Source organism: Talpa occidentalis, unplaced genomic scaffold (assembly GCF_014898055.3).
Source record: "Talpa occidentalis isolate TD23 unplaced genomic scaffold, MPIMG_talOcc4v2.1 talOcc4.6, whole genome shotgun sequence".
In the NCBI taxonomy this organism is placed as follows: domain Eukaryota; kingdom Metazoa; phylum Chordata; class Mammalia; order Eulipotyphla; family Talpidae; genus Talpa; species Talpa occidentalis.
The window spans coordinates 55,268,561-55,278,322 of NW_023604972.1; positions in this window are offsets into that span (position 1 = coordinate 55,268,561).

The window sequence follows — 9,762 nt, forward strand, 5'->3', positions numbered from 1 at the left end:
ATTCACCAGAGCCAGAGAGGGGAACAGAGCAGGCAGACTGACAAAGTGCACTGCTGAGGTGAGCAGCAGGCGGCAGGAGGAGGTCTGCGCGCCATGTGGGGCCCTCACCGGCTGTCAAGGATCAAACCGGCGCTGCAGAGGCTGTGGGCAGCTTCGCAGCCCAGTGCTCAACCACTGTGCCAACAGGGGAGGCCAAAGGTAGATTCATTTTTAATCTTTTGAGACACCTCCATGCTGCTTCCCGTAAGGGCTGGACAAGTCAGCACTCGCCACCATGACTCACTTCCTCTTTTGCTATTGTTGTTTCTAGTCATTTCAATATGGGCCATTTTCACATGCTTGAAGTGGTATCTCATTGTAGTCTTTTTTTTTTTTTTTAAAGATTTATTTATACAAGCACTGGAGGGTGAGAGAATTCACCAGAGCCAGAGAAGGGAACAGAACAGGCAGAGTGACGAAATACACTGCTGAGGGAAGCAGTGGGTGGTAGGAGAGGTCTGCGCGCCATGGGGACCCTTGCTGGTGGCGACCAGGGATCGAACCGGCTGTGGGCAGCTTTGCAGCCTAGCACTCAATCGCTCCACCACCAGGGGAGACCCTCATTGTTGTCTTGATTTGCATTTCCCTGATAATAAATGATGTTGAGCATTTTTTTCTTTTTTTTTCTTTTTTACATCATTGTTCATTTTTAAGCAATATTTGCTTCCCACCACCCCCTCAGGTGTAGTCCCCATAGAGTTTCCTTTACCAATGCACCCGTGCACCATCACCTTAGTCCCCTCCCTCCTTCTGATACCTCTCCCTCCTCATTCCCTGCAGGACGGCTCTGATTTATAATGGTCTGTTTTTGCTTTGTTGTGTTTTGTACTGTTATTAATTTTTTGCACTGATGTCTTATTTGGTTCCCCTATATTCCTGCTATAAGTGAAACCATCCAATATTTTTCCTTTTCGTTCTGGCTTATTTCACTGAGCATAATTCCTTCTAGCTCCATCCACATTGTTGCGAATGGCATGAGTTTATTTTTTTGATTGCTGAATAATATTCCATTGTGTATATATGCCACATCTTCTTGATCCAGTCATCTATTTTGTGCATTTGGGTTGTTTCCAGGTTTTACCTATTGTAAATAGTGCTGCAATAAACACAGGGGTACAGGTGTTCTTTTGAATCATTGTTTTTGTGTCCTTTGGGTAGATCCCTAGGAGTGGAATTGCCAGGTCTTATAGTAGCTCCATTTTTAGAAGACTGAGGAACCTGCAGACAGCTTTCCATAGTGGTTGGACCAGCTTGCACTCCCACCAGCAATGGAGGAGAGTTCCTTTTTCTCAACATCCTCGCCAACATTTGTTGTTGCTTGTTTTTTGATATGTGCCATTCTTACTGGTGTAAGGTGGTATCTCAGTGTGGTTTTGATTTGCATTTCCCTGATATTAAGGGATGTTGAACATTTTTTCACATGCCTGTTGGCCATTTGCATTTCTTCTTCGGGGAATTATCTTTTAAGTTCTTCTTCCCATTTCTTGACTGGATTATTTGCTTTGTTTTTGTTGAGTCATATGAGTTCTTTGTATATCTTTGTGATCAGTCCCTTATCAATTGTATGGAGTGCCAGAATTTTTTCCCAATCAGTAGGGTGTCTCTTTGTTTTGGTTAATGTCTCTTTTGCTGTACAGAAGCTTTTCAGTTTCATGTAATCCCAGGTGTTTATCTTTTCCTTGACTTTCTTTGCTTTGGTGATGAGTCTTTAAAGATGTTACTGTGATGAGCATTTTTTCACATGCTTATTGCTTGGCTGTCTAACTTCTTTGCCTGTTTAGCTCATTTGTCCATTTGTTGATTAGGTTATTCATTTTCTTTTTGTTAAGTTGTATAAGTTTTTGTAGGTCTTCAATCAGTCCCTTGCCAGATGCATGTGAGTGTGTGAATATTTTCTCCTATTCAGTAGGGTGTCTTTTTGTTTTAGTGACAGTTTCTTTCACTGTGCAGAAGCTTTTTAGTCTAATACACCTCAGTTGCCTATATTCTTTTTTTGTTTTTCTTGTTTTTGGAGATGAATCCCTGAAGACATTACTGAAGTATATGCCATGAAGTGTTTGTCTGTGTTTCTTTCTATATATTTTACGGTTTCAGGAGTTACATCCAAGGTTTTTTTTTTATCCATTTTGAATTAATTTTTGTATATGTCTTTTGATAGCGGTGTGGTTTCATTCTTTTGCATATTGCTGTCCAGTTTCCCCAACACCATTTTTTGAAGAGGCTTTCCTTGTTCCAGTGTATATTCTTGGGCCTTTTGTCATAGATGTGAGTTTATTTTTGGGTTTTCAATTCTGTTTTATTGGTTTGTGTATCTATTTTGGTTCTACTACCAGTATGTTTTAATAATTATGGTTTCATAGTACAATTTGAAGTCTGGAAAGTGTGATACTGCCATTCTTTTTCTTTTTTTGTTAGGATTGTGTTGGCTGTTCCAGGTAAAGATATTTTTATAGCAAAAGAAATGACATTTCTAGTCTAGTATTCAATCCAGGATCAAACATTACATTTAAATGTTATGTCCCATTTGTCTCATTCAGTACAAAACAGTTCCTTGATTTTTTTTTTTTCTTTCACGATATTGACATTTTGAAACACACAGATCAGTCACTTCATTGCCAGCGCTTTCCTCTACTTAATTTCACTATGTGTCCTCATGATTGGATTCAGTTTATGCATATTTGCCAGGAATACCATAGAGTGAATCTCTATCCTTTTCAATACAAAAGAAGAAGTATTAGCAGTGATGCTAACCTTAAATACTTTATTAGGTGGTGCCTACAAGTTGTCTCTGCTATATTACTGTTTTTCTCCATGTAATTAATAAGCATGTGGAGATGAGGTTATATATAAGGCTAAATTAAAAAGAACTCAGGTTTTCCTAAGAGATCTGATTGAATACTGTTAGTGCTGTTGTTTAACTTTCCTAGAGATTATGTATAAAAATGAGAAGACTGTTTGAAATGGTAATTTTCTGACATTTTTGTGCTTTACTTGCAAAATTATTTACAAAAACAAGATGTAGCTCTGAATTTCTTAGAGCTGAAAATTAAAACCTGAAGTAAATGTGAATTCTGTATTTGGCAGCCCCCAAAGGGAGATGAAGCTTGAATAGCAGCAGACCAGTTGTTTCTGTGATGCTCTATGCATTTGCTTCACTGTTGGATCACTCTTCAAAAACCCTCTGACAGGAAGATAATGTCCTATGCTATTAGTCATACTTTACAATAAAAAAACAGGTTTGTATTGGTGTTACAGTGATGAGTCCTGACTCTTTGTTCAGCCCACACATTCTTTAACAGAGAATTATGCTGAAATTTTATAGGCAATTTGATTCGTATTTACTTGTTTTATAGATTTAAAAATTCAATATAATACATAGGATGTTTTTAAACTATTCTTTCAGGTGGTTCTGTATCTTAGTAAAGGAAGCATTCAGTTCTTTTTCAATGCGTAATTGTTAATTATTTTACCTTACTGAGATACAATTACATATATTTAAGGTATACGACATAATATGATGTACATAGTGTAGGGTAAATGATTTTCAGGCTTTTCTGCCCTGGCCTTTGGGGTTGCCCTGCCTAATGGTGGCACCTGCATTATGTTACATTGTTATTTTCAGTTGTATTGTTTATTCTTGTGGGCCATGGCTGCAGTGTTGATATATTGGCCAAGAGAAGCAGAGGCAGGAGAGTGAACCGGTGAGAGAGAGGGAGAGAGAACTGAAGATTCTCCAGGGGCTTGGAGGCCTGCCAGCCTCCTAGCCCACCAGCACCCCTGCCTGCAGTGTCCATGGTTGCTGCACTACATGTAAAAGCTCAATAAAAGCCTGAGAAAGCCACGGAGGGCTCCAGGACTCTCCTTTATCCATCTGCTCCAATCATAGGAAACCTGCTCAGTGCCCTTCCTGGCACTACACATAGGCATTGTGAAATGATTACCAAAATCAAGTTAATTAACCTATCCATCACCTCACATAGTTACCATTTGTGTGTATGTGTAGTAAGAACATTTAAACTCCACACTCATCAAATTTCAAGTTTACAATACAATTTTATTAACTGCCGTTACCATATTGTTTATTTGATAGACAGAATTGCTCATCTTGCATAACTGAACTTTGTACTCTATGATCAATTCTCCCCACTTTTCCTACCCTCTAGCTTGCAGTAATCAACTTTCTACTCTTTGCTTCTATGAGTTCAACTTTTTTAGATTCCACATCTAGATGAGATGCAGTATTTGTTTTTTTGTGCCTGGCTTAATTCATGAAGAAGAATGTCCTCCAGATTCATCATTGTTTTCTCATGTAACAGGCTTTCCTTACTTTTTAAGGTTGAATAATTTTCCACTAAACAAGCCATACTTATATGGACAACTGATCTTTGACAAAGGAGCAAAGAATATGCAATGGAACACGGACAGTTAGTTCAATAAATGGTTCTGGGAAAACCAGACCACCACATGCAAAAAAATGAAACTAGACCACTACCTCTCACCATGTACAAAAATCAATTCAAAATAGATAAAAGAACTGGAAATAAGGCCTGAAAATATAAGATATATAGAAGAAAATATAGGTAAAACACTAAAAGACATACATCTCAAAAACATATTTAAAGACGCATCACCCAAAGCAAAGAAAGTCAGGGAAAAGATAAACACCTGGGATTACATCAAACTGAAAAGCTTCTGCACAGCAATAGAGACATTAACCAAAATAAAGAGACACCCTACTGATTGGGAAAAAAACTTTGCACTCCATACAATTGATAAGGGACTGATCACAAAGATATACAAAGAACTCATATGACTCAACAAAAACAAAGCAAACAATTCAGTCAAGAAATGGGCAGAGAACTTAAAAGACATTTCCCCAAAGAGGAAATGCAAATGGCCAACAGGCATATGAAAAAATGTTCAACATCCCTTAATATCAGGGAAATGCAAATCAAAACTACAATGAGATACCATCTTACAACAGTGAGAATGGCACATATTAAAAAACTAGCAACAACAAATGTTGGTGAGGTTGTGGAGAAAAAGGAACTCTCCTGCACTGTTGGTGGGAGTGCAAACTGGTCCAACCACTATGGAAAGCTGTCTGCAGGTTCCTCAGTCTTCTAAAAATGGAGCTACCATAAGATCTGGCAATTCCACTTCTAGGGATCTACCCAAAGGACACAAAAACAATGATTCAAAAAAACACCTGTACCCCTGTGTTTATTGCAGCACTATTTACAATAGGTAAAACCTGGAAACAACCCAAATGCACAAAATAGATGACTGGATCAAGAAGATGTGGCATATATACACAATGGAATATTATTCAGCAATCAAAAAAATAAACTCATGCCATTCGCAACAATGTGGATGGAGCTAGAAGGAATTATGCTCAGTGAAATAAGCCAGAACGAATAGGAAAAATATTGGATGGTTTCACTTATAGCAGGAATATAGGGGAACCAAATAAGACATCAGTGTAAAAAATTAGTAACAGTACAAAACACAGCAAAGCAAAAACAGACCATTATAAATCAGAGCCATCCTGCAGGGTATGAGGAGGGAGAGGGATCAGAGGGAGGAAAGGAGGAGCACAGGGGACTGAGGTGACAGTGCATGGGTGCATTGGTGAAGGAAACTCTATGGGGACTACACCTGAGGGGGTGGTGGGAAGCAAATATTGTTTAAAAATGAACAACGATGTAAAAAAGAAAAATAATTAATTAAAAAAATTTTCCACTGTACATATATACCACATTATTAGACATATTTGGGGGCTCTATTTTGAAAAAATAGGGCTATTTTCTACCCATTAGTCTCTTTGGGTAATATGGATATTTTAACAATATTATTTCTTCCATGGCCAGGATATCTTTCCACTTATTTGTGTCTTTTTCAATTTCTTATGTCATTGGTTTTTTTGTTTTTTTTTAAAGATTGTTTATTTATACAAGCACTGGGTACAGTCAGAAGCGCGGGAGGGTGAGAGAATTCACCAGAGCCAGAGCGCGGAGCAGAGCAGGCAGAAGGACCGATGTACACTGCTGAGGGGAGCAGCGGGCAGCAGGAGAGGTCTGCGCGCCATGTGGGACCCTCCTACTGTGGCCGGGGAGCAGCCAGGGATCGAACCGGCGCTGCAGAAGTTGCTGGCAGCTTCGCAACCCAGCGCTCAACCGCTGCGCCACCAGGGAGACCCTCATTGGTTTTTTTTTTTTTTTTTTAAAGATTTATGCAGGGCCTCCCCGGTCGCTCAGCGGTTGAGCGCTGGTTGCGAAGCTGCCTGCAGCCTCTGCAACGCCGGTTCGATCCCTGGCTGCTTCCCGGCCACTGGAGGAGGGTCCCACATGGCGCGCAGACCTCTCCTACCACCCGCTGCTCCCCTCAGCAGTGTACTTCGGTCCTTCTTACTGCTCTGCTCCGCGCTCCGGCTCTGGTGAATTTTCTCACCCTCCCGCGCTTCTGACTGTACCCAGTGCTTGTATAAATAAATAAATAAATAAATCTTTTTTTTTTTTTTTTTAATAAATAAATCTTAAAAAAAAAAACTCTAAAAAAAAAATAAATAAAGATTTATGCATACAGGAACTGGGGTACAATCCAGAGGTGTGGGGGGTAAGAGAATTCACCAGAGACAGAGTGGGGAACAGAACAGGGAGACCGATTGAAATACACTACTGAGGGGAACAGTGGGTGAGTCAGGAGAGGTCTGCTGCACCATGTGGGTAGCTCCTGCCCGGGGATCGAACTCGAACTGGTGCCACAGTGGCTGCAAACAGCCCCACAGGTTGCATCCCAACCCCTTGTGGGAGGCTCTTATGTCAATGTCTTATAGTTTTCTAACAGTATGCAGCGTTTTCAATCAACTTTGTTAAACGTATTCCTAGGAAATTTCTTGACACTATTGTAAATGAGATTTTTTTCTTTTTTTTAATTGAACTTTGATTTATAATATTACATAGGTTTCGGGTATACAGTTTTATAAATCAGCATCTATTTATACTAATTATTTTTACCACCACAATTATAGATTCCATCTATCACCATACAATTGATCCCTTTTACCCCATTACCTATCTCTCCCTCCCTTTTAGTAGCCACGATGATGTTCTTGCAGTGGAAAAGTTTGTTGTTTGTATTTTTTTTTTTTTAAGATTTATTTATTTATTTATTTATACAAGCACTGGTTACAGTCAGAAGCGTGGGAGGGTGAGAGAATTCACCAGGGCCAGAGCGGGGAACAAAACAGGCAGACTGACGAAATACACTGCTGAGGGAGCAGCAGGCTGGGCAGGAGAGGTCTGTCACGCCATGTGGGACCCTCGCTTGGCGGCTGGGGATCAAACCAGCGCTGCAGAGGCTGCGGGCAGCTTTGCAGCTCAGTGCTCAACCACTGCGCCACCAGAGGAGGCCCTGTTTGTATTTTGTTCACTCATTCATTTGGTTTTTTTTTTTACATTTATTTATTTATGCACACAAAAATTGGGGAACAGGCCAGAGATGTGGGGGGTGAGAGGATTCACCAGAGACAGAGTGGGGAACAGAAAAGGCAGACTGACTGAAATACACTGCCGAGGGGAGCAGAAGGCAAGACCAGAGAGGTCTGCTGTGCCATGTGGATTAACGCCCTGGCTGGGGATTGAACTCGTGCTGCAGTGGCTGTGGATTGCTTCATAATGCTGCGCATTAACCTGTTGTGCCACCAGGGAGGCCTCCATGCATTCATTTTGTTTTCACGTGTGTTGTGTTTTTATCTGCCACACAAGTGTAGTCATATGGTGTTTATCTTTCCCCATTTCTCCATTTGACTTATTTTACTACCATGATACCCTCTAGCTCTATCCTTTAGGTTACAAATGGGCAGGATTTCATCTTTTTTTTTCAAAAAGTAGCTGGTGTGGGGCCTCCCCGGTGGCGCAGTGGTTGAGCGCTGGGTTGCAAAGCTGCCTGCGGCCTCTGCAGCGCCAGTTTGATCCCCGGCTGCTCCCCGGCCACCGGAGGAGGGTCCCGCATGGCGCGCAGACCTCTCCTGCCGCCCGCTGCTCCCCTCAGCAGTGTACTTAGGTCCTTCTGCCTGCTCTGCTCCCCACTCTGGCTCTGGTGAGTTCTCTCACCCTCCCGCGCTTCTGACTGTACCCAGTGCATGTATAAACAAACAAACAAACAAATAAGTAAATAAAACATGCCTCTATTAAAAAAAAAAAGTAGCTGGTGTGTGTGTGTGTGTGTGTGTGTGTGTGTGAGATATTTCTTCATTGAATTTATCTGTTGTGGGAAATTAGACTATTTCAACTCTTGGCTATTATGAACAGTACTTCAGTGAACATGGCAATGCATATGAAATTGTTTATTTTTTGGATAGTTCACTGTTAGTATAGAAAGGCAACAGATTTATGTTTGTTGATTTTATATACAACAAGTTTACCAGATTTGTTTATTATTTCTAACAGGTTTGGGGAGGAGTCTTTAGGGCTTTTTGTGTATACGATTATGTTATCTAAAAACAGATTTTTACTTCTTCCTTTTCTACTTGGATGTTTCTTGTTTCTTTTTCTTCCCCAATTGCTTTGGCTAGGGCTTTCAGACCTATCTTGAATAGATGCATCAAGAGATTGAGCATCCTTGTCTTATTCTTGACATTAGAGGAAAGTTTTTGATCTTTTACCATTGATTATGATGTTAGCTGTGGACTTGATACATATATTGCCTTATTATGCTCAAGTGTATTCCTTTCATATCAAGTTTATTGAAAGCTTTTATCATGAAAGTGTGTTGAATTTTTTCAAATGCTTTTTCTGCATCTTTTGAAATGATCATATGTTTTTTTCCTTCATTTTCAATATGGCAATTTATAGATGTTGAATCATCCTTGTAACCCAGGGATAAAACCAACCTGATCATGGTGTATGATCCTTTTAATATGCTCTACAATTCAGTTTGTTAGTATTCTGTTGAAGATGTTTGTGTTCTGGGATATTGGCTTATAAATTATTTTCCCTTGGTATCAGAGTAATCCTGGTCTTATAAAATGAGTTTGAAATGTTCCTTCCTCTTCAGTTTTTGGCAGAGAATTTAAGAAAGATTGGCATTATTTCTTTTAACATTTGGTAGAAGTCATCAGTGAAAACTACAAATCTTGAGTTTTTCTTTATTGAAGTTTTCAATTACTGAATCAAACTCCTTACTCAATATTGGTGTATTAAAATTTTTTATTTCTTCATGACTAAGAAAGTTGTGTTTTTCTAGGAATGTATCCATTTCCTGTAGGTTATCTAATTTGTTGGCATATAATTGTTCACAGTAGTCTCTAATGATCCTTTGTATTGCTGGAGCATCAGTTTTAGTGTTTCTTCTTTCATTCATAATTTTATTTGAGTCTTCTCTCATTTTTCTTTACTTTTTCTTTCTTCATCAATTATATCTTAAAAATAACGCTGTCAGGGCCTCCCCGGTGGCGCAGCGGTTGAGTGCTGGGCTGTGAAGCTGCCTGCAGCCTCTGCAGCGCCAGTTCAATCCCTGGCCACCAGCGAGGGTCCACATGGCGCGCAGACCTCTCGTGCTGCGCCTGCTGCTCCCCTCAGCAGTGTATTTCGTCACCCTGCCTGGTCTGTTCTTTGCTCTGGCTCTGGTGAATTCTCTCACCCTCCCGTGCTTCTGACTGTACCCAGTGCTTGTATAAACAAATAAATAAATCTTTAAAAAAAAATAACGCTTAGTTTCATC